General features: G+C 36.4%; 1 protein-coding gene and 1 non-coding gene across 2 annotated transcripts in view; one reads left to right on the top strand and one right to left on the bottom strand.

Moving 5' to 3' along the window:
* Positions 1-20,462, top strand: part of LOC107042137 — a 44,949-nt gene that overhangs the window by 4,364 nt on the left and 20,123 nt on the right. The window lies entirely within an intron of this gene.
* On the bottom strand, positions 11,386-11,467 carry Trnal-aag. Its single transcript has one exon. It is a non-coding gene; the product is annotated as a tRNA-Leu (tRNA).

The raw sequence follows: 20,462 nt of genomic DNA on the forward strand, positions 1-20,462 counted from the left end.
GAAGTCTTTTGGTTTTATATAACCGGTTTTTCCCGGCTTGGGAATGAATACTATCCTAGTCTCATTCCACACACTAGGGACATGTTCCAGGGCTATACTAGCTCTGAGTATCTTGGTTAGGGGTCCCGTGATAGTCTCTATCCCGTCCTGTAATAGGGCTGGGTAGATCCCGTCTGGTTCCGGTGCCTTGAAAGGTTCAAAGGTTTTGATGGCCCACTTGACCTCCCAGGGATTTCATCTTAGATCTGTTTTATTTTTAATTTTTTATTCTCAAAATTCCGCGAATTTGGTCAAAATACCCCAAAATGTCATTGGTTGACTTCGATTATAAACAGTATGAAGTAAATTTAAATATATACCTATATATTACATATTTTTTCGATACATAATTAAAGTCGTTTTAAGGTGTTTTCACCAAATTTTCACAATTTTAAAAAGGAAAAATAAAAAAAAAATAGATTCTGGAAGAAACCCAACATATATGACGCCTCAAAATTGTCATTTTCATTATAAGAATTACTGAAAAAAAATTAAAATAATCGGCCGTGACGTAATTGGCAAAATTCAAGTTTTTCAACTTTTTTTTTGAAAGTTTGTCATTTCCAGCATCTAAAGATCGCAAAAAATTTTTTAAAAACATTCTTATAGGGGGTGAAAAATGGAAAATTTTGCCCCCTAATAAATCGAAATCGGATGAGTAGAACTCGAGTTATTGTAGAAAACGGAACAATTTGAAAAAAATCATATTTTCGAACTGGGCTGTCAAAAAAATCTGAAAAAATTTGAGAGATGGTTTTTCAAGCCCCCTAATCGAAAAAAAAATCGCCATCAATTTTCAAGAGAGTGAGGGTTAGCCGTTGACTCATTTGACATGGAATACCTCATATATAACTTTGATTGCAAGAATAACTTGAAACTTTTTTAACATCAATTGAGAGAAAAAATTATTGAATATTTACCATTTATTTTTCATAGACAAAAATCATATTTGATCAGTCTCATAGAGCCAGCACTCGCTAGATAGATAAACTACGCTGTGATAAGATTAGCGTTGAGTATGGTTATACAGTGGATAAATGGATGATCGCATGAAAAAAAGTAGAAGTAGGTATATTATGTAGAGATATTATCAAAACTAAGCAATCGATTCGATTCTGTCATTAGAAAAGAGTGCTAGCTTATAAATTCATTCTGGATTTGTGACTCATCGTTTTCAAACTCTAAAATAGGAAATGATTTAAAAATTAGTTGATTGAAATTGGGGTCTCATCGGACTAGTACACTAAGAACATAGAAAAATTCTTAACACCAAATGTCGATGACTTTACTAAGCGTTTCGCAACCGTCCGTAACATGAACTTCAATCTATTTCAGACTACTCATATCATTTGATGGATACATTGCACTTTCCCTTATGAGACAATAATAATTTCAGTTTTATCGAATCGTTGTATCCAAATTAAATTCAAAAACGTATGGCAAATCGAACCTTTGCAGCGCACGATATTACCCAAGTACGGGAACAACACTACTGGTATAAACTTCAAGGAGCCAAAAAATTTCAGAAAGTGATTGGGAAAATCAGCGCAAAGCACTGCTGAGTGCAGTTGCCAAGTGAATGAGGGACCAGAGAACGGTACATAATCGATGCTGGAAATTTTCTTGATACATTGGATGCGATTTTCATTTTCAATTTTCAACTTGTTTTTACCTAATGTAAATCGCGGTTTTTGCGGAGGTTAATTGAAGGGTTTTTTCTGTCCAAATGGAAATAATTCTATAGAAAATAGGCTAAATGGCGATACGCGAATTTCATATCAAGTTTCGTTTTTGGGTAATATTTGAAAATCAAAAAGTGATAGAGTTTTCAAGACGATCATTTAAGAATCAAATGTCTCCTTTTGACCCATTTCAGCCTTACGATCATTTTGCTCGTCTTTTCAGCCTTACCCTCGGGATCGTTCGGCTCATCTCATTCATTTGACGCTTGTGACCGCTTGATCCTCAGCATTTTTAGATATTTCTCCCATTTTCCCCTTGCAACCGTTCAACTTTCCAGATTACTTCAGTCCCTTCCATTTGACATCTTTCAATCTTAGTTAAAAATAACTAAACATCAACAGACTTCCATTGTCGGTAGTGATTTTTAATAATATCTTGAAGTTATCAAAAATCAGTAGCAATAATACAGAAATCACATGATTTCAGAAGTCATAATAAATAATCGATGGATATAGAACCGAAACATATATTGACAGTTTCAGCTCTATATACTTATTATAATACTACCGACGAGTTCAAACTCAGCTCAGAGTTGAGGGCATAAATTACCTCGGTAGATTACACAGGTTTTTTTATGTCAAATTAAGTGAATTATCCAAGGAGTTTATGGCCTTTTTACGTCACGTAGTGCCATTTTGCAGCCTTCTACAAAATTTGCAATTTTCGAATTTTAGGAGTATTTCCCAGTTCAGTATTCTTACATTTTCAATGGAAACAAATTTTTTTTCCTCATAACTCTAAGATGGAAGTTGGATTCAGTCGTACTTTTGCCGCCGGAGTGGGGTGAACTAGTCACGTGCAGATCACGTGACTCTCACACGTGTAGGTCAAATGTCGTAAAGATCTCGCGAGAATCATATTTCGCAAGGAACTTGCTTCATGCGGGTTAAATCTCGTAAGGGGTGAATTTCACGGAGGTCAAACGTTACAATGTGGTATTTTTGGTTTTTGACCGTTCGGCGCTTTCTGGAATCTCCAGACGAGAAGTCAAACAATTGGTGAGGCGAGATTCATTTTATTATTATTTTGGACCTTTAGTAATTAATTTTTCGTGTTATAAATCGGACGGAGGTCCGATAATTTTCACAACAAATAAAATTTTGGACTATTCTCACAAGACTTACATGGTCCTTGCTTGAGAGTTTAATCCCTATGGACCCTTACCTCCAGTGCTACGCACTTCTCACTGAATCGTGTCGTTGGATATGTAAATAGTTAGAGGTACGAAGGAGATTATTGAGGGGCAAATGAAATAATTTATAAACCGAAGTGAGTTCTTAATGGCCCCATGAATAAAGCACTTTTGTTAAATTGAGAAATATATGATCTCGGAACATTATACTTTAAATCAAAACAAATTAAACTAGTAATTTATTTAACTAATTGACACAATTCGCAATATTCTGGAATTCGATACTGGACGATTAGCGCATGTAAAATTGATTGACTTGATTCGAATGATGAAATTGAGAGAGGCCGAAGATTTGTCCCGGAAAAACTAATGTGGAAATAATTAGGCTCACCCTTATCTTGGTACTTTACAAAACTAGTATAGTCGGCGAAAACGTCCTTCGATGATCCTCGGATAGACGGGAGGCGGCGAATCCTAATTAGTTGGATAGTCACTCAATTTTAGATTAGTTTCACTATTTCGGAGATATTAAGTCAAATAAGTTGATAAAGTTCACTAAATTCCACTAAGAATTGGTTCACGTATTATTAAAAGGTTAGCTTCGATTTCAGTTAACTTGATTTTAATCTAATAACTAATGGTAGAATTTGCAAGTGAGTCCAACCAGTGACACACGCGTGTATGATATGCTCTAACTTGCGTGACTACGAAGTTGAGCGTAATTGTCGCGGATCGAAATTATTACTGCAGTTATTCCGGACGCGCACTCAAGTCGGTTTACCGCACGGTTAAAGCCCAAGACTAAGGGAAACGTACACGGCGTTGTTGGGTGCGGAGGAAAAATTGTGCAGGAGCCAAATTTTATGTTATTCCCTTGATGGTAAAATCGTGACTGACTATTGTCTCGAGCGCTCTTCATTTCGATGCACCCCTTGGGGATGGGCGCTTCATCGTCAAATTTTGCGCTCACGTGTGAAACGGGGATAGAAATAAAATTCTGCGTGATACTTTACGTATGGAAATGCTAACATTTTAATTTCATGCGCGCGAGACTATTCGTAAGGTAAATGTGAATTAAATATGATATGGCGAGTATAGATTAGTCACCGCGCCCGTGGAGTCTCCGCTGACGCTCGGAGTCGTCACGCGCACTGAAAGTTGCTGACGCTCGAGGTCAGCGCGCGGACGTCCGAGAGACGCGGCGACTCGATACGTCTAGCGAACATTAAATAAAATTTAATAGAAGAGATTTTAAATTTTAGAGAGTTTGTGTATAACATTCGCCACGGCGGGCGGAAAGGACACATTTTCCTCCGTGGAAAATGCCCGCGGAGGCGCAAATCTGCCTTTCCGTTTACGCCGTAACGAAAAATAACGTTTTCACCACGGGAGATAAACTAAAGGATCCTTACCCATGTGCTTACCACCCTCGCATCCGGCTCGGGTGGTTATTCTGCACGTGGGAACGACTCCTTTATTTTCCCTCCCTTGGTGGAAAACATACTATTTTACCCCACCTATGTGGAAAGTTCGCTGCAATCCGCTGAAACGTGAGGACAGTCGTGAGTTATTCCCATGGGAAGAAAGTAAAAATGTGGTTTGCGCATGCGTTCATATTTCAAACCACCTACTACGCATGTTTCAAAATTGGTCCAACCATTTTCAAGTGAGACTGATAACAGTGTTCGAGGTTAAGTTATATTATTAAAACCAAAGTATAACTAATTTATTATTATACAAAACCAAAACTGATAATAATGGACTCATCAAGTCATCGAGGAGATCGAGAACCTAGCAGCTATAAACACTGAAGGGACAAATATCTTGGAGGACATAAGAGAATCAATCGAAGTGAATTACGATACTTCACCACCCAGAGTATTTCCAGAGTCAAACGTCGAAAATGACACATCTGAATTTTTCATACAAAATTGTTCATCACAACCCTAATTGTTCCCAGAATTAAATGTATCAAATCCACGACAAAGTGAGGTAGCTGGTAAGAAGCCTCTTCAATTACTACCTAGAACATTCCACCAAGGAAATCGAGATCACAAAGGCCTCAAACAACCTCATGGGTAAGTGAAGTCGTCGACAATTATTACTCACAATGAACACTTTTACCAGTATCGATGGAATCATTGATGAAGGATGGTTCTATCATCAAACTCAAAAAGAGCAAAATCCAAAATTTAACTATTAATAATTATATGCATAATGAAAATGTAAAACCCCGAGATGATATTAAATAAGTGAGGGAGCCAGTGAGTGTAAGCCAGTGCGTTTGTGCAATAAAAATTTGGTTCCTACTATTAAAGATTTTTGTTATTTTATGTTTTTGACAATTTGGTTCCTACAACTTCGTTCAAAAGTAACCTTTTTTTTTACAAAAGTAACCTCAAATATTCAATTCGTCATTGTTAATTAACAAATATTATCAACGAACTTTCCACCTGGTGGGGTAAAAAATTGTATGCGCACCACGGAAAGAAAGTAGACCCTACCGGCACGCGTATTTGATAATACATACGCGCGCCTATATGGTCTGCTTTCCTTCCTTGGTGCGCAATATACTATTGTTTTATACCGAATCGTTGTCTGACCGCTCACCGAATTATATCGTGGGATTGAGTTCGGATCTTCGTGGGATACTTCGATAACCTTCCTTCAGGTCTCGGTTGCTGTGGAGTACGAGACATTAGGCCAGAATATTTTTTGAACGGCCCCGCACAAGATTGTGATTTACCGGGAAGACTGATTGGAATTTGGGACTCGGGCGACGATCTCATCATCGGACTGGGATATACTGGACTGACGTTAGACGTGCAGAAACAACTGATGATGAAAATTATTTGGAATTTTGTTGGATCGACATTTTTGTTTTATGAGATATTCACGCCGCTAAATATTATATCGCTAAATATTTTATATTTTATGTTTGTAAAATTTTGCCCGAGCATTAAGTGTTGGAGATATGGAGAATAAGACGGGATTCTATTTAGCTTACTTTATTCATTTTTACTCAGTTCTTTTGTTATTCATTGTAATATTTGAATATTTTTATTAAATTAATTTCATTACCCCGTATTTCTGAGTTCTTCTTGGTAATTTAAAACCCAGTTATTTCAATATAATTTTTCGGTGCAGCAGTTTGGAACCCAGCCACCTCCCCGTTTGATATACTGAGCTGTCGGCAGCTGTTCCTTCGTTGGTTGACCCTGTGGATTTCAAATTTCAGTTTTTGTGCGTTTTGGGAGAAAACGTACTGGCGCCCAACTTTTTGTTATAAGATTTGGTTGCCGAGGGCTGTGTATTTTCAGACCGTTCCACAGAGGTGCAAAATACGTCACAGTATATAAAACTCAAAAAGTTTCAAACTTTCAATTGAGGTTATTCTCCACGTTTCTTCATATTTCCTTCTTTTGTTGGTAAATTTGGAAATTTTTCCAATTTTTATATACTTTTGCTTCCGAATGGAAGCATTGTATTCGTCAAATCTAAAATTATAATTTTTTTTTGTGACAGGATGACTAATTTTGATCTCAGGAGTTTGAATATGCTGTTTTTAGATCATGTCCGCATGTATGTATGCACGTGAGCTTTTTTTTCCAATTTAGTTTTTCGACGATCATTCAAAAAATAATCATCGAAATCTTTTCAATTATGGCTTGTAATGATTTTTCTCCAGAACTTTTATCACCACATTTATCTTTTTAAATTTATCTCCATTTCTCATAATAATTACGAATATATAAAAGACAGAAAATTCGAGAAGACGATCAGAGCCAGAAGAACCAATACCAATCGGAACAGAAATAAATCATCAATGCGGATGCGAGACGAAAAATCATCCAACCCAAAAATCACTATGAAAGCAATTAAATATCTAATAATGTCAAGAAATTCATATATAGTAAAAATCCATTAATAAATTTATACTCACTTAAATGTAAATTTTGAAAATAATATTGAAACTGAATTCAATTTTGTTTAGAAGTGAGATCACAAAATATCAAAATATTGAAAAGATAAATAAATAACATCCAAACGAAAAAAATTAATAAATAAATAAAATAAATAAATTTTTTAGAAACACAAAATCCATGATAATATTCCTTTAATCATTTTTAGCTCATGAAATGATAAAAATAATTGATAGTTCACAGAAAAATTCTTTCATCAAATGATTCGTCACAAATAAACCCCGTGGCATTGGCCATTAGATTATTCGTTTTCTTTTTTGAATTATCATAAAACTACCGCAATTAATAAGTAATCGAAATTCGTATTCCGTATGATCGATCAGTGATGAGACGAGAAAAATGTTTAAAAATGTGCACAAGTACTTATCTGATGAATAACTAATATAAATGAGTTGCTCAGGCTCTGGAAAATAATGGTTACCCAAATAACGAAACAAAAATACGACAAATAATCCGTACGTGTGTACTGCACGACGGTTCCGAGGCGAGAGAGCGAACAGGCTCTTACAGCGTCGTCCCTCGACCTACAGTCACAAATAATATATTTGTGTCATGTAATATATTTGAGTGATTGAATACTCAATCATGAATTTTGGACTCATTTCACCTGTATGGAAAAGTAGATTCCTATATTTTAAATTGTGGTTAATTCAATTACACTTTAAATTACTACAGGCTTAAAATATTCGTTTGGATGTTATTTCGGTCGAGTTTGAAAATAGTGGCCATTGCATTATTTCCTTTGAAATGTAGCCGACATGGGCCCGACCCTGAATTGGCATTGGCCCAACCCTGGGCCGACATTGACGAGGCCAAGTCAATGTCAAATCAAAATCAAGTTAAGGTCAAGTCAAGGTCAAGTCAAAGTCAAGTTAAGGTTGAAATTCCCTACTAATCTGAAATTAATAACAAAAAACGGAATATGCACTTTTTTATTTTAATTCGATTAATCCATTCGGAAGCAAATTGCTAATTTATTAGCAAAAAAACTATACTCGATTTACACTTGTACGATGCGCCACTTGTTAATTTTGGGGCTGTGACAGAGTCAGGAGTGCACTGCTAAGGAAAAGAAACTTTAGTCCTGCCAAAACATCAATTTTTTGAAAATATCTCAACATCTAACAGAGATAACGAAATTTTTATCACAATCATTTTTCTAGAACACCATGAGTAATTTGAGAGAATTTTTCATGTCAACCAATTGAAATGTATTTGTCGTTTTGTGGAGGATTGGTGGTGGAATTGCTTAGATGATTTTTGGTTATTTCCATTTGTCAAACGTTGGAGTGGGCAAATCAATCAAAAGTGTCTAACGAGAGAGACGATTAGAGTAATCGGCAGGGTTAAGAGGTTTCAAGTGGTTATATAACTTGGATGGCAGTCACTATGAGAGTAGAAAATTTCAGTGCATAATTTTAGGGTGAATCAACTCCAATTGCAAGGGTGAACCAATCATTTCTGAAAAATTAAATTCTTACGCGCCTCAGAAGGATGTTTCACAAGATTTATGAGTTTTGATGTTTGGATTTGAACCGGAGATTAAACTGAGAGTCAAACTATCTCAAGAGTCAAATGAAGAAGTAGGCAGGGCATCGGATGATACCGGAAGAAACTAGCGGAGTGCTGAGAATAGTCAAACAATCATAAGGTTTAGAAAAATATAGTAGAGAGATGTGAAAAAAACTGCTGCAAGAGTCAATTAATAAGGTTAAAATGAAAAAGCAAGAAGGATATTCTCATTGCTTCGTTCATACGGAAAAAAAATATCCTCGAATCGGCTGTATAATATTCCGGAGTCAGGAATATCTGTATTCCGGAATCTGGGATCTTATATTCTGGAATCTGAAATAATATATCGGAATCCGGAATAATATTCCGGAATTCCGGATATTTAATTCTTGATTCCAGAATAATATTTCAGAATCCGGGATATTTTCTCTTGAATTCCGAATTAATACTCCACAGTCCGGTATATATGATTTTAAAATGGATTCTCTGTCGATATTGGCATAAATTCATTCTCTGGATGATCGTGATTGTCAAATTGGTGACTCCAAGAGAAGAGGATAAAGGAAAGAAAAGGAAGAGAAACCCCAAACCTCCAGTTTGTGGAGTGACTTGGAGCAGTCCCCAGAGTGCGAAGCTCAATGGTCTCCCAGAAACTTCAAACTGTTCAGAAGGTTGCTGGTGGCAATAATAATTTTAAAAAACCCGAAGGAATCTCTCAATATGCGACCAATCGCTCCTAGAAACCCACTAATAATTCGCCAAACCCCTAATTGCCAACCAAAAGGGCAATCCTGCGGAGGAAGTACGTATGAAAATCCTTCTCTGAGTGCACGTCGTGATTATTGCCCGATCTCACTTGAATTCGGATGGCGCATTAATTCTTCGATTCGAGGAAGTTCCCGGCATATTATTCGGGAATTGAGGATAAAATAATCCGGATTGTGGAATATTATTCCGCAAATGAAGCCGAAGTATCCCGGATTATTGAACATTACTCCGGAATCCAGAACATAATATACCAGATTAGTCAGGAATACACATATTCCTGATTCAAGAATATTATATACCACATTCGAGGATATTTTTTTTCGTGCATCTCTGGTTCACTGATTATTTGAAAAAAAAAATCCTCGAATCGGGTATATAATATTCCGGAATCAGGAATATATGTATTCCGGATTCCAGGACCGTATATTCTGGAATGTGAAATAATATACCGAAATACGGAATAATATTCCGGAATCCAGAATATTTTATCCTTAATTCCGAAATAATATTCCGGGGACTTCCTCGCATTAAAATATGTTGCTTGTACAAGAGATGGCATATACTGACAATAATTAAAATGATTAATTAAATTAAAAAATAAAATGAATTTAACTTGAATTCGAATTTCCTTAAAGTCGGACGGCACGTCGTCAGCAAATGCCATCTCTTATAGACGCAACGTATTTCAATGTGAGGAAGTCCTCGGAATATTATGCCGGATTCCGAAATATAATATTCCGGATTTCGGTATATTATTCCGGATTCTAGTATATTATTCTGGATTTTAGAATATCAGATCCCAGATTCCGAAATACAGATATACCCATTTCGACGAGGTTTTTTTCCGTATTTGATTGTACAGCCCGGTTCCTCGTTTGATCGCTTCGCCTTCATGATACTTTAACACTTAGTTCAACTTCATCTCCTGACTGACCCTTTCTGATAACTCCGCTCCACAGCGGACGACGAGTTTGATTGTTTTCTACTCTTGGAATCCCCTCCTTTTGTCAATCTCCCAACCAATGGGTCGAGTGGCGGGTTCCAAAATTCTCAAAAATTTAATCCCAAAATTAGAAAATAGGTCAAATACACGGTTTTCATCCGGAAGCAAAAGTGATTTTATAATCTTCCCGTGCCCTGATTTAGAAATATCTCTAATCCTGAAACGAGAATATGCAATGCTGAATCGAAATGATATATTTTCCATTTAAGAATGATAATCTCGTTGCTTAAAATATGCAAACTCAAATACGAAATATAGTTATTTTTAGATATACTACCTGGACGCTTCATTGTAAACAAATGAAAGTGTCAAGTTTGCAGACTGAAAGATCTTAATATCAGATTTTCAGATACAATTCAACATGACATCTTCATTTGTGACAATCTAGTTTTCGGGGAGTATTTCCATAACTCTCAATGGTTCCAGGAATTACTATTCAAAAAATCAACATTTCTCTTCCAGGATTAGATGTGCCCAAAACGAAAATATCGGCCTCATTTCCTGATTTAGAAATGAGATATATTTGATTTGCGTATATTTATTTCCCGTAAACTATTCCATTCATACCAGCACTTATATAACGTCACGCAGGACTTGCGTCGAGGAAGCGACTGGTGGGAGTTCCAAAAATCCATACTCATATCTTTCCTTTAAAAAATTATTTTGAAAATTCTAAAAAAAAGGTAGTGCGTGTCACTGATATTCATTTCCTGACCAGAGCTCTGCGACCCAATCGGAGTTCTACTGGGATTGTTTTTTCCCTCGGAGTACATTTATCGTTCTGAATCAGAGAAAATAAAAGTGAAATTTTTTTAACTTAAAAACGCGTTGATTGGACACGCAACGTCGGAATAAATACTGTTGCTGTGGTCCCCCAGTCTGAGGTGTGTCTGTGCGTGAAAATCCCTCAAGCCCGGTGTAACGAACATCGCGGCGGCCCTATATGCAAATTCTAATCGAATCTGGGTCACGAGGTCGGCCCTCAACCCCAGCGGGAACGATAGCCCTTCCACCAACACAAGTCATGACGTACGACGATTCCGTTATGCCAAGTAAAGCATCTGGCCCACGGAAATGGAGAGCTGGGTATGGAGAAGAGTTCCTCATTCCTCTTCCGACATTTCGATTTAGAATCCAATAAGGCTGATCGATTAAATATATATTTTTCTTCATGTTGCACTAAAAAATTGATGTATCAAAATAGATGGCAGCGGTGGGATTCGAACCCACGCCTCCGAAGAGACTGGTGCCTTAAACCAGCGCCTTAGACCGCTCGGCCACGCTACCGTCACACCCCTGACACTCCTCGTTTTCCCGCATCGTTAATCATCAATTTATGCGAACAGTTTTAACCCACAGGAAGAAGAAGAAGGGGGGAAACTGATCGATTTTATTTTCAATTTTATTAGAATTACATTTTTCTAGTAATAACATAATCATGAAGCTACGGGTTTATATTCTAATCAAATCGATCAATTTGTTACGTTCGGATGATCGATCTTGTTATTATTAATTTATTTTCACCTAATTAATTATTGATGAAATCATGCAATGAAGGATTCGAATATGCCCTGTTAAAAATTACCACTGGAATTTCAAGGAATTTCGTTATTGAAAATTCAGAATTTCCTGGACAAATCAAAGAGAACTGTAAATTTCAGTTTTATTTACTCCTGAAAATCTTCTTACATGAAGAGGAGATGTCACACGTTTATTCCTATATGTCTGAAAGAGAAATCGCATACATAATGATGATGATACTGATTTTGGTCATAATGTTGGTGTTGATGATTTCCAACGGAGTACGTATTGCATTCTCAATTGAAGTTTTCCTTGATTTCGACGAATTTTTCAAGGCCTTTTAATAGAAGTTTCGACAGATTTCTATGGAAAATCCTTCGCTTTCACTGCAAGTTTTCATAGCTTTCGCTGTGTCTCCTATTCTCGATGGTAATTTCCATCCCTTTACAATACAAAAAAGTAATGGCTTTTCAATAGAAGTTTCCACCGCTTCCCACGAATTTCTTTTCAGTAATACTATAGAAATTCGCATACGTGAAAGAACATATTGATTTCAATCAGCTTAAATAATAACGTGATCATTGATCAATCATATAAACTCTATCAAATTATCAGGTGCGCGGAGTGCACCTTCGATCTCGTAAATAAAAAACCAGAAAATTCCAGTAAGTATTAGGTGTGTGACTTAATTTTTACAGCTTTTTCAGGAAATTTATTTAATATAAAAAAATAAAGAACAAGGAACTTAATCTTGGAAATATTGTCCATCGTTTTCTGTGACCTTGCGCCATCTCTCAGGTAACATTCGAATGCCGTCGCGAAAGAAACTTACAGGCTTCGAGGCGATAAAGTCATCGACGAATTTACGCACATCGTCCAACGTTTTAAACTGTTTATCCACTAAGGCGTGCTGCATGGACCGGAACAAGTGATAGTCGGATGGGGCCAAGTCTGGTGAATATGCCGCATGCGGGAGAACTTCTCATCCCAAGTTTAAGAGGGTCTTCTGAGACGCGCGAGCAACGTGAGGTCGAGCATTCCCTGGTAAAACAGTCCGATTATTTCCGACTGGGTGATAAAAAATGAATCGGCGTTAATGATTTTTCTGTCTTTGCCCGTTAAATTCCGATTGGCTGGTAGATAGAGTTTGGAGTTTGAGAAAATTATGAGAATTAATCGGATCAAGGGTATGTGGCCATTATCGTCCGATTACTTTCCAAAAAAGTGGTTGATAGATCTCATATTGCTCATATAAATATTTAATATTTATTGCTCATTTAAATATTTATATGCGTAATATGAGATCTATCAACCATTTTTTTGGAAAGTAATCGGACGATAACGGCCACATACCCTTGTTCCCATTAATTCTCATAATTTTCTCAAACTCCAAACTCTACCTACCAGCAAATCGGAATTTAACGGGCAAAGACAGAAACATCATTAACGCCGATTAATTTTTTATCACCCAGTCGGAAATAATCGGACTGTTTTACCAGGGTTGTCATGCAGCAGTATGACTTGCCTGCTTCCTTGCCCAGTAAATGGCCTTTTCCGATCAAGTTCTTCGCTCAGTTTGTTCAGTTGTCGGCTGTAGCGTTCCGCAGTCACTGTCTGACCTGTTTCCAGGATTTCGTAATAAACCACACCCTTCATGGCCCACCAGATACACAGGAGAATCTTCTTTAAGTGGATGTTCTGTTTCGGCGTCGATGTACTGAATTGTCCGGGATCTAAAAAATATAAGGGAAAAAATATACTTTTCATCACCCGTCACAATTCTCCACAAGAAGTCTTTTTTTTGTTGCCGGGCAAGCAGTGAAAGGCACGTGTTCATCCGTTGACCTAGGTTGTTTTCGGTCGACACATGTGGGACCCACCTTCCAAGTTTTTGGATTTTTCCCATTTGACGCAAACGCATAGAAATAGTTGTTTAGCTGACTCCTAACAAAGCTGCAAGCTCTTGTTGCGTTTGCGTTGAGTTTTCATCCAGTAGGGCTTGCAATTCCGAATCTGTAAATTTTTGAGGCTGTCCAGGACGCGGCGGGTCCTTCAGATCGAAATCACCACTTCTAAAACGTTTGTACCAATAATTACACGTTTCATAAGATACAACGTCGGCACCAACAACACTACACATTGATTCCCGTGCTTCAGAAGCATTTTTTCCTGGTTGGAATTCGTATCAAATGCAGTGCCAAATGTGCTGTTTATCAGTTGCCATCGTAAACTCTGCTATTCTGAAAGGTTATATAACTTTCATAGACTTGTCATTCCGTGTTCTGAAACATTTTGTCCGATCCTTTCAAAACCAGAAAAGACCGCGAATATATTTCTATTTTAAAAATAATTTTAAGCTCGAAGAAAAAATCTATCAAAATTAAGTCACACTCCTAATATATTCTGAAATTTTCAGGACAGTGACACTGAATACGATTTAGGGGGAAACAAGTGGGAAATTGCCAATGTATAGCATATAATATAGCTTTTTTTGCTAATAAATTAGCAATATGCTTCCGAATGGTCATGTTGAATTTTTTTCCTTCCGTATATGATTTATATTTTACTTTATTTCATTAAATTAAATAAGTTTCTTTTCAATCAATCGTGTCAAATTTTCTCTTCAGTTGTATTTTATAATTATTATTATTCTTATTATTATTTTCTCTTGTAGAACTTTTTATTTATTTTTTTTTCATTATTCTTTCATCACTTTCATTGTTCCTTTGTAGCATTCATTTTGTAAGCTACATTTCATGTTTTCATTTCGCTTTTATATTTTCATTGAATCGTTTTCTAGCTATTACAATTGGCTTCATTCTAAGCTCTGTATTTAACAGGTTTGTCGTTTCCGTAAGCTACGTGTAGGTATGGCTGATACTATTTATATCATAATAAAATTTCAACAGAATATCATTGAAAAAAATGTATTTATCCATAATTGATTGAGTTTGAAACATCACATTTGAAGAAACCATGAAAAAGGTAATTTTCGGGGGAACTGATGAAAAATTTGAAATTTATGAAAATTATTATAAAAAAATTGAATCAACAGAGGCAGTTATCGTAATCATCGTTCAACTTCCACTTAAGGGCATCAATACATAAATTTTAAGCCATGATACAATTCATTCGAAGCCAGGAATCCAAAGCTATCGGCGGAATTCTGATTTTCAAAAAAAAAAAAAAATTTGCAAATTTTCACAAAAATCATAGCCCAAGGAACAATTTTTTCCGATCCCATGTAAAAGTCCCCGACAAGACCGGACAATATCCGGAAATTTATCGGTAAATTGTTCGCTGGGTAATGATTACTGCTATCATCTTCATATTCGAACTCGGTCGAAAGGGCATCTCAACAATTTTTTTAAGCCGTTATTTAATGAATTTGAAACATTTTTTTTAGTTATCGTAAAAAACCGATTTTTGAAAAAATTTGAAAAAATTCGAAAATTTGAAAAATGCGTTAAGGGGTCTCCGCAGGACTATTGGGTAAAATATGACAATGTGCTTACGAATTAAATATATCATATAGTAATCAAAAATGTTGAAAAGGTATTTATAAAAGCAATTCTAACTACTTTTATGGTTTCGTTCGTGTTTAATTGATTATTCAAATCGCGCCTTATACACAACCTTTATGGACGCTACTTTGTCCCATATCCCTCACACTGTTGACAATGTGCTAGCCAGCAAAGGTAGCTAAATTTTTCTATATTAAGCCCTAAACAATATGGGCACGAAGTCCCATTGGGTTTTATCGTTGATTTGTTCAATAAATTAATGATAAACATACTATGGCGATGTCTGTCATTATCCAACGCCATGTTTGATGTCCCTTCTCTCTCGAAATTAACCTCACTAACTTGACTATTTCACACTCCACTCACCCGCGCGCCCATAGCAACTGCGGAGACCCCTTAACGAATTGAATTTCAATTAATGTCAGTAGATGAGGCTCAGTAAGACCTACATTTGAGAAAAAAAAAGATTGAATTCCATTGTTGAACTGGCGAATAATTGAAGAAAGTTTCTTACATACGTACATACATATGTACACACGTACGGACGCAGTCTAAAAATTGCATTTTCGGACTTTTTGTATCATAATGGGTTGATATAATACAAAAAATCGAATACTAAAATTTGGTCGAGTACAATGCTTCCATTCGGAAGCAAAAATCATAAAGTTTCTGATTTCACTGAAAATTTTATTTAATTTGGCACTGAAATGTTCACATTCGATGAGAAATTCAAATAAATTAAGGAATTCTTAACTGTCTTGTGCTTAAAATTGTGGAATTTTACCGAATTTTCAGTGAAACCTGAAATTTCATGATTTTTTCCCTTAAATAGCATTCAGTGTCACAGTCCTGAAAATTAGTAGTCAACTATCCATGAAATTTTTCTAACAGCGTGTAGTTATCAAGTATAATGCCCGCTACAATACAACCAATAACAGTCCATTTGAAGCCGTTGACTTGGAGCAATTTTGTTAAATTTCAGACAATGAAGTAATTTACTGTTAAAGGTTCGTTCATTCGTTCTTTCTCCTCATAAAAAATAGAACTCTGCTATCTGTGAAAAACGGTTTCTTATCATTTTTCTTTAAGCCAAGTAATTTTAGGAATTTTTACTAAATCAAACCTTCCATCAAGTTTATCTTTTTATACCATTTCTCTGTAGAATGACACCCATTTACAGTCCAAATTTACAAGAAAAAACATTCACGAATCTCCGAAAAAATCTACACGAAATCACCAAGCGTTCAAATTCCAGTCACTACTGCTCGCGTGACACAATTATTTTTGGTCCAGTTCGACCCTGAAGCGACATCGCCGTCAGCAGAATCTATACCACTATTCAATTGCCTTCGCGCATGTGAACCGTTAAACCTCACTGTGATTTTCAGTCACTGTTGTTCTGTTATTCTGGAAATTTTTCATATCCCGAGGTAGATCGATGCGTCTCGTCTGGGTGTAGTCTCACACTCTGGTTCATCTATGTTGGGGCACGTCGAGCCACACGTACCACCCTCTTCCTGTTCCTGCTTTCACGAATCCTCCCAACCGACCCCTTCGCTCCCTTCTCCCACTTCCCCTGGATTTCATCGATATAAGCGAATGGCTCGGAGATTTCAACAGTTTAGAAGTGGCGATCGTCGTGACCTGACGCTGTAGAACTTTAGAGGAAGAATTTTCAGACTTCGACAAGAATTCAGTAAAGAAGTAATAAAACGAGTCTACGTTATTTTTTTGAGAATAACTTTGGACCTAAACAAAATCGATAATTTTTCATAGTTAGCTTCTTGCCTCAGGTAGTAAGAGTCCCAGAATAGTCCTCATAAATCACTTTGGGTCTTTATGAAAATGTCGTTATCTGTGTTGGGGTGCAAAATATTTTTCAAAAACTATGCACGAAGTGAAATACAGATATTTCGTGGGTGTCCTAGTTGCCGGGTACTTAAGAATTGAACTGTCAGAAAAAGTTGCATTATGAGAAATTTTTAAGATTAATCTTACATGTGAGACTACGGAGAGATTCGTTGATATGTCCTCAATATGGTTGAATATTTTTTTACCTTAATTTTCCATTATTTCAATGAAAATACAAATAATTGGTGAAAAACAAAGATATACTAGTTTTTGGATATTCTATCCACCAACGGGTAATTTCAGGGCCACAGTTATCGGCCATCAGACAAACCCAGCGTTCAGACGTGTTATTTAGATGGGAATTGNGTCCCCAGGGATGGCCGAACCTCGGTCCAAGCCTGGGCGCCCAGGCTTGGCAAGCCCAGGCTTGTGCCAGGCTTGGCCCGTTTCTCCAACACTGGCATTTCGTACGTGGGATGTATCCAGAAACGCGTCCATGTCTAAAAACTCCATTAAAAAAAATACCGTAAAAAAAACTTCAAAGTAGCACGCGCCGGGGAGAGAAATATTCAGTAAAAATTAAGGAACAATTCACGTAATCCGGGGAATCGTGTTCCGGAAATTTTTATAGGAATGGAAGAGAAGACATCTGAAACGTTCAGTAAATTTTCACGTTCATGGCCGAACAAAGTACGAGGTGGCACGTCGTTTCAGATAGGCGACATTTGGACTGAAATTTTCAACTACAACATATCAACTAATTTTTGTGACATTACTATATTTGTAACAATTAGCTGAAATTTTTTCAATTTTAATTTTTTTGTATTCTTTGCTTTTCAACAGACAACGTAATGCAACTTAATTTAACCACTAAACTAATACATTAATGATTAGTATCATACAAAGATTCAATTTGTTTTTCTGTTAACAATTATAAGAGATCAATAATTTAGTATTCATAGTTGATTCGATAATATTTTTTCTATTTTTTGCTTTTCAACAGACAATGTAATCCAACTCAATTTGACCACTGAACTAATACATTAATGATTAATATCATACAAAGATTCAATTTGTTTTTATATTAACAATTACAAGAGCTCAATAATTTAGTATTAATAGTTGTTCTTTAAGGATTTTCCACGCTTTAATATTTTGTTTGAATTGTCGACGTTTTGAGAGATTTAGTGAACCCAGTCTTGTCAACTAGGCGACATTTCAACTATCGACGTTTCAATTACGACATTTCAATTAACGACAATAATTAATAATAATTTCATCCGTTTGGCGTGTATTTAAATTTGAGCAGTTGAAATGTCGTAGTTGAAATGCGATAAGTTGAAAAAGTGTTAGTTGAAATGTCGCGAAGTTGAAAAGACATGGATTCAAGTACGAAATTGTCACGTAATTTTTCCCGAAGAAGTAAAATCTTACAGAGACTTGCCGACTTATTATGCCTCCAAAATCAAAAATTCTTAAACGTTCAACAATTTTTATGAAGCTCGTGAGTTATTTCTACGTTCTGTTCCGTAAAATTTCTCAATCGTTGGGGTAAAATTACGGAATACTTGTTGTCCCCACAGCGGCGAGTCATGAGACGGGTGGTTAATTTTTATGGAACAAATCGCAGAATTTGCGTGGCGATTCGTACAATTTCAGTTTCGACTCACACTTTTTATTGAATTTTACTTCGCTCGCGGATTGCGTTTCGAAATGCAATTTTTAATTTTTTTTTCTGGTAATTTTTATGGAATTTTTCTATCCGTGTAGTTTATAAAACGGAGTTGTTTCAAGTTTTTAGACGTGCTCTTCCAAAAGCTAGTACATATCCGGTAACTACTACATTCACGTTAGTTCAGCTTGGGTTTTTGAGCTTTTACTGAATATCGAGGATTCAGAAGATCAAAAAAAGTACTTCTGACCAGTACCGACCGGTACTTGGGAGAAGTTCACTTCCGAAAAGTTCTAAAAATACTCGTCCCAAGTACATTTTGTGTCCTTGGGTAAAGTATCACATCTGCCGATCGAGTAGAAATGGTACTAGGAAGAAGTAGCTTCACTACTTTCTGGCAGTACTTTTAGTACTTTTCACAAGTATCAAAGGTACTAGTGAAAAGTAATTTTTCAACTTTTCTCAAGTACTTTTAGGACTTGATTTCAGTACTTCCAGTTGATTACTTTATTGAGCAAATTATTACCGGATAGAATGGGCTTTCTTACGTATTTTTGTAAATAATAATATTTAACAGAAGATATTTTGTAGGAAAAAATCAATAGATTGCGATTTTCATGGATGTTTTCCAGAATGATTGATATGCTTTCCAACCTGCAAAATTTACATTTTGTCGAGGTTTTTATATTTTATGTTGTTATCAACGTTTGAAAGGCTTCGAAAAATTGTTTTCAATTTCTTTTCAATTTTATTACTCACAAAGAGGGAATTATTTGGATTTTTGAATTTTTTATGAAATTCTGTTTTTAGGAGAAGTAGAAAAACATTTTTGGGTTCTTATACTCAACTTATATTGAGTTTCTTTGGTACTTTCGAAAAAAACCAGCCAGGCCCTCACGGAAAAAAATATATGCAAATAATTATACGTGAAATATATGTGACATATTGCATTTTTCGCCGAAAATATATGTGCGTATAATTGATACATATTTCACATATATTCCGTTTTCCGTACGGGGGTACTCAGTGCAAGTAATTTTTTCACTTGTACCAAGTAACAAAAGTACTTGCGACAAGTACTGAGGTACTTCTCACCAGTACACAGGTACTTGACGCATGATACTTGCATCAAGTTGTTTTGTAACTTTGAGGAAGTACAAAAATGTGCCTTTTCCCCAGAAACCCCTTGATACTGGGTACAAGTACTTTTTCTACTGATCAAAAGTAATTTTTGTTTTGGGTGTAGAATACCTTCATCGAGATCATTGTCATAGACAAAATTGAGAATTATATGAGAAAGGTTCCCATGAACACATTATCCGTATTAGATTTCGTGAGATTTCGGGAGATCTTTGGAAAAAGTGGGTATACACAAGGAGAAATAAACACGATTCCGCTCTACGTCATGAGCTTCTGATGAATATCTTTGAACCCAGTGGTCATGAATGCTCTTGAGGTGGACACGTCTAACCGCTCAGGTGAGCTTTTCGAACGAACTACGACATCTGACATGGGACATGCGACACCACAGTCCCACCCACGTACGAAATGCCAGTGTTGTAGAAACGGGCCAAGCCTGGCACAAGCCTGGGCTTGCCAAGTCTGGGCGCCCAGGCTTGGACCGAGGTTCGGCCATCCCTGGGGACCAGGGCTTGAGTCTCGGGGGAAGGGCGGGTAACCGAGCCTTGGTTGACAGATCTGGCCCAGCCTTGGC

The sequence above is a fragment of the Diachasma alloeum genome, unplaced genomic scaffold (assembly GCF_001412515.2).
Source record: "Diachasma alloeum isolate Michigan unplaced genomic scaffold, Dall2.0 Dall_scaffold_00422, whole genome shotgun sequence".
NCBI lineage: Eukaryota > Metazoa > Arthropoda > Insecta > Hymenoptera > Braconidae > Diachasma > Diachasma alloeum.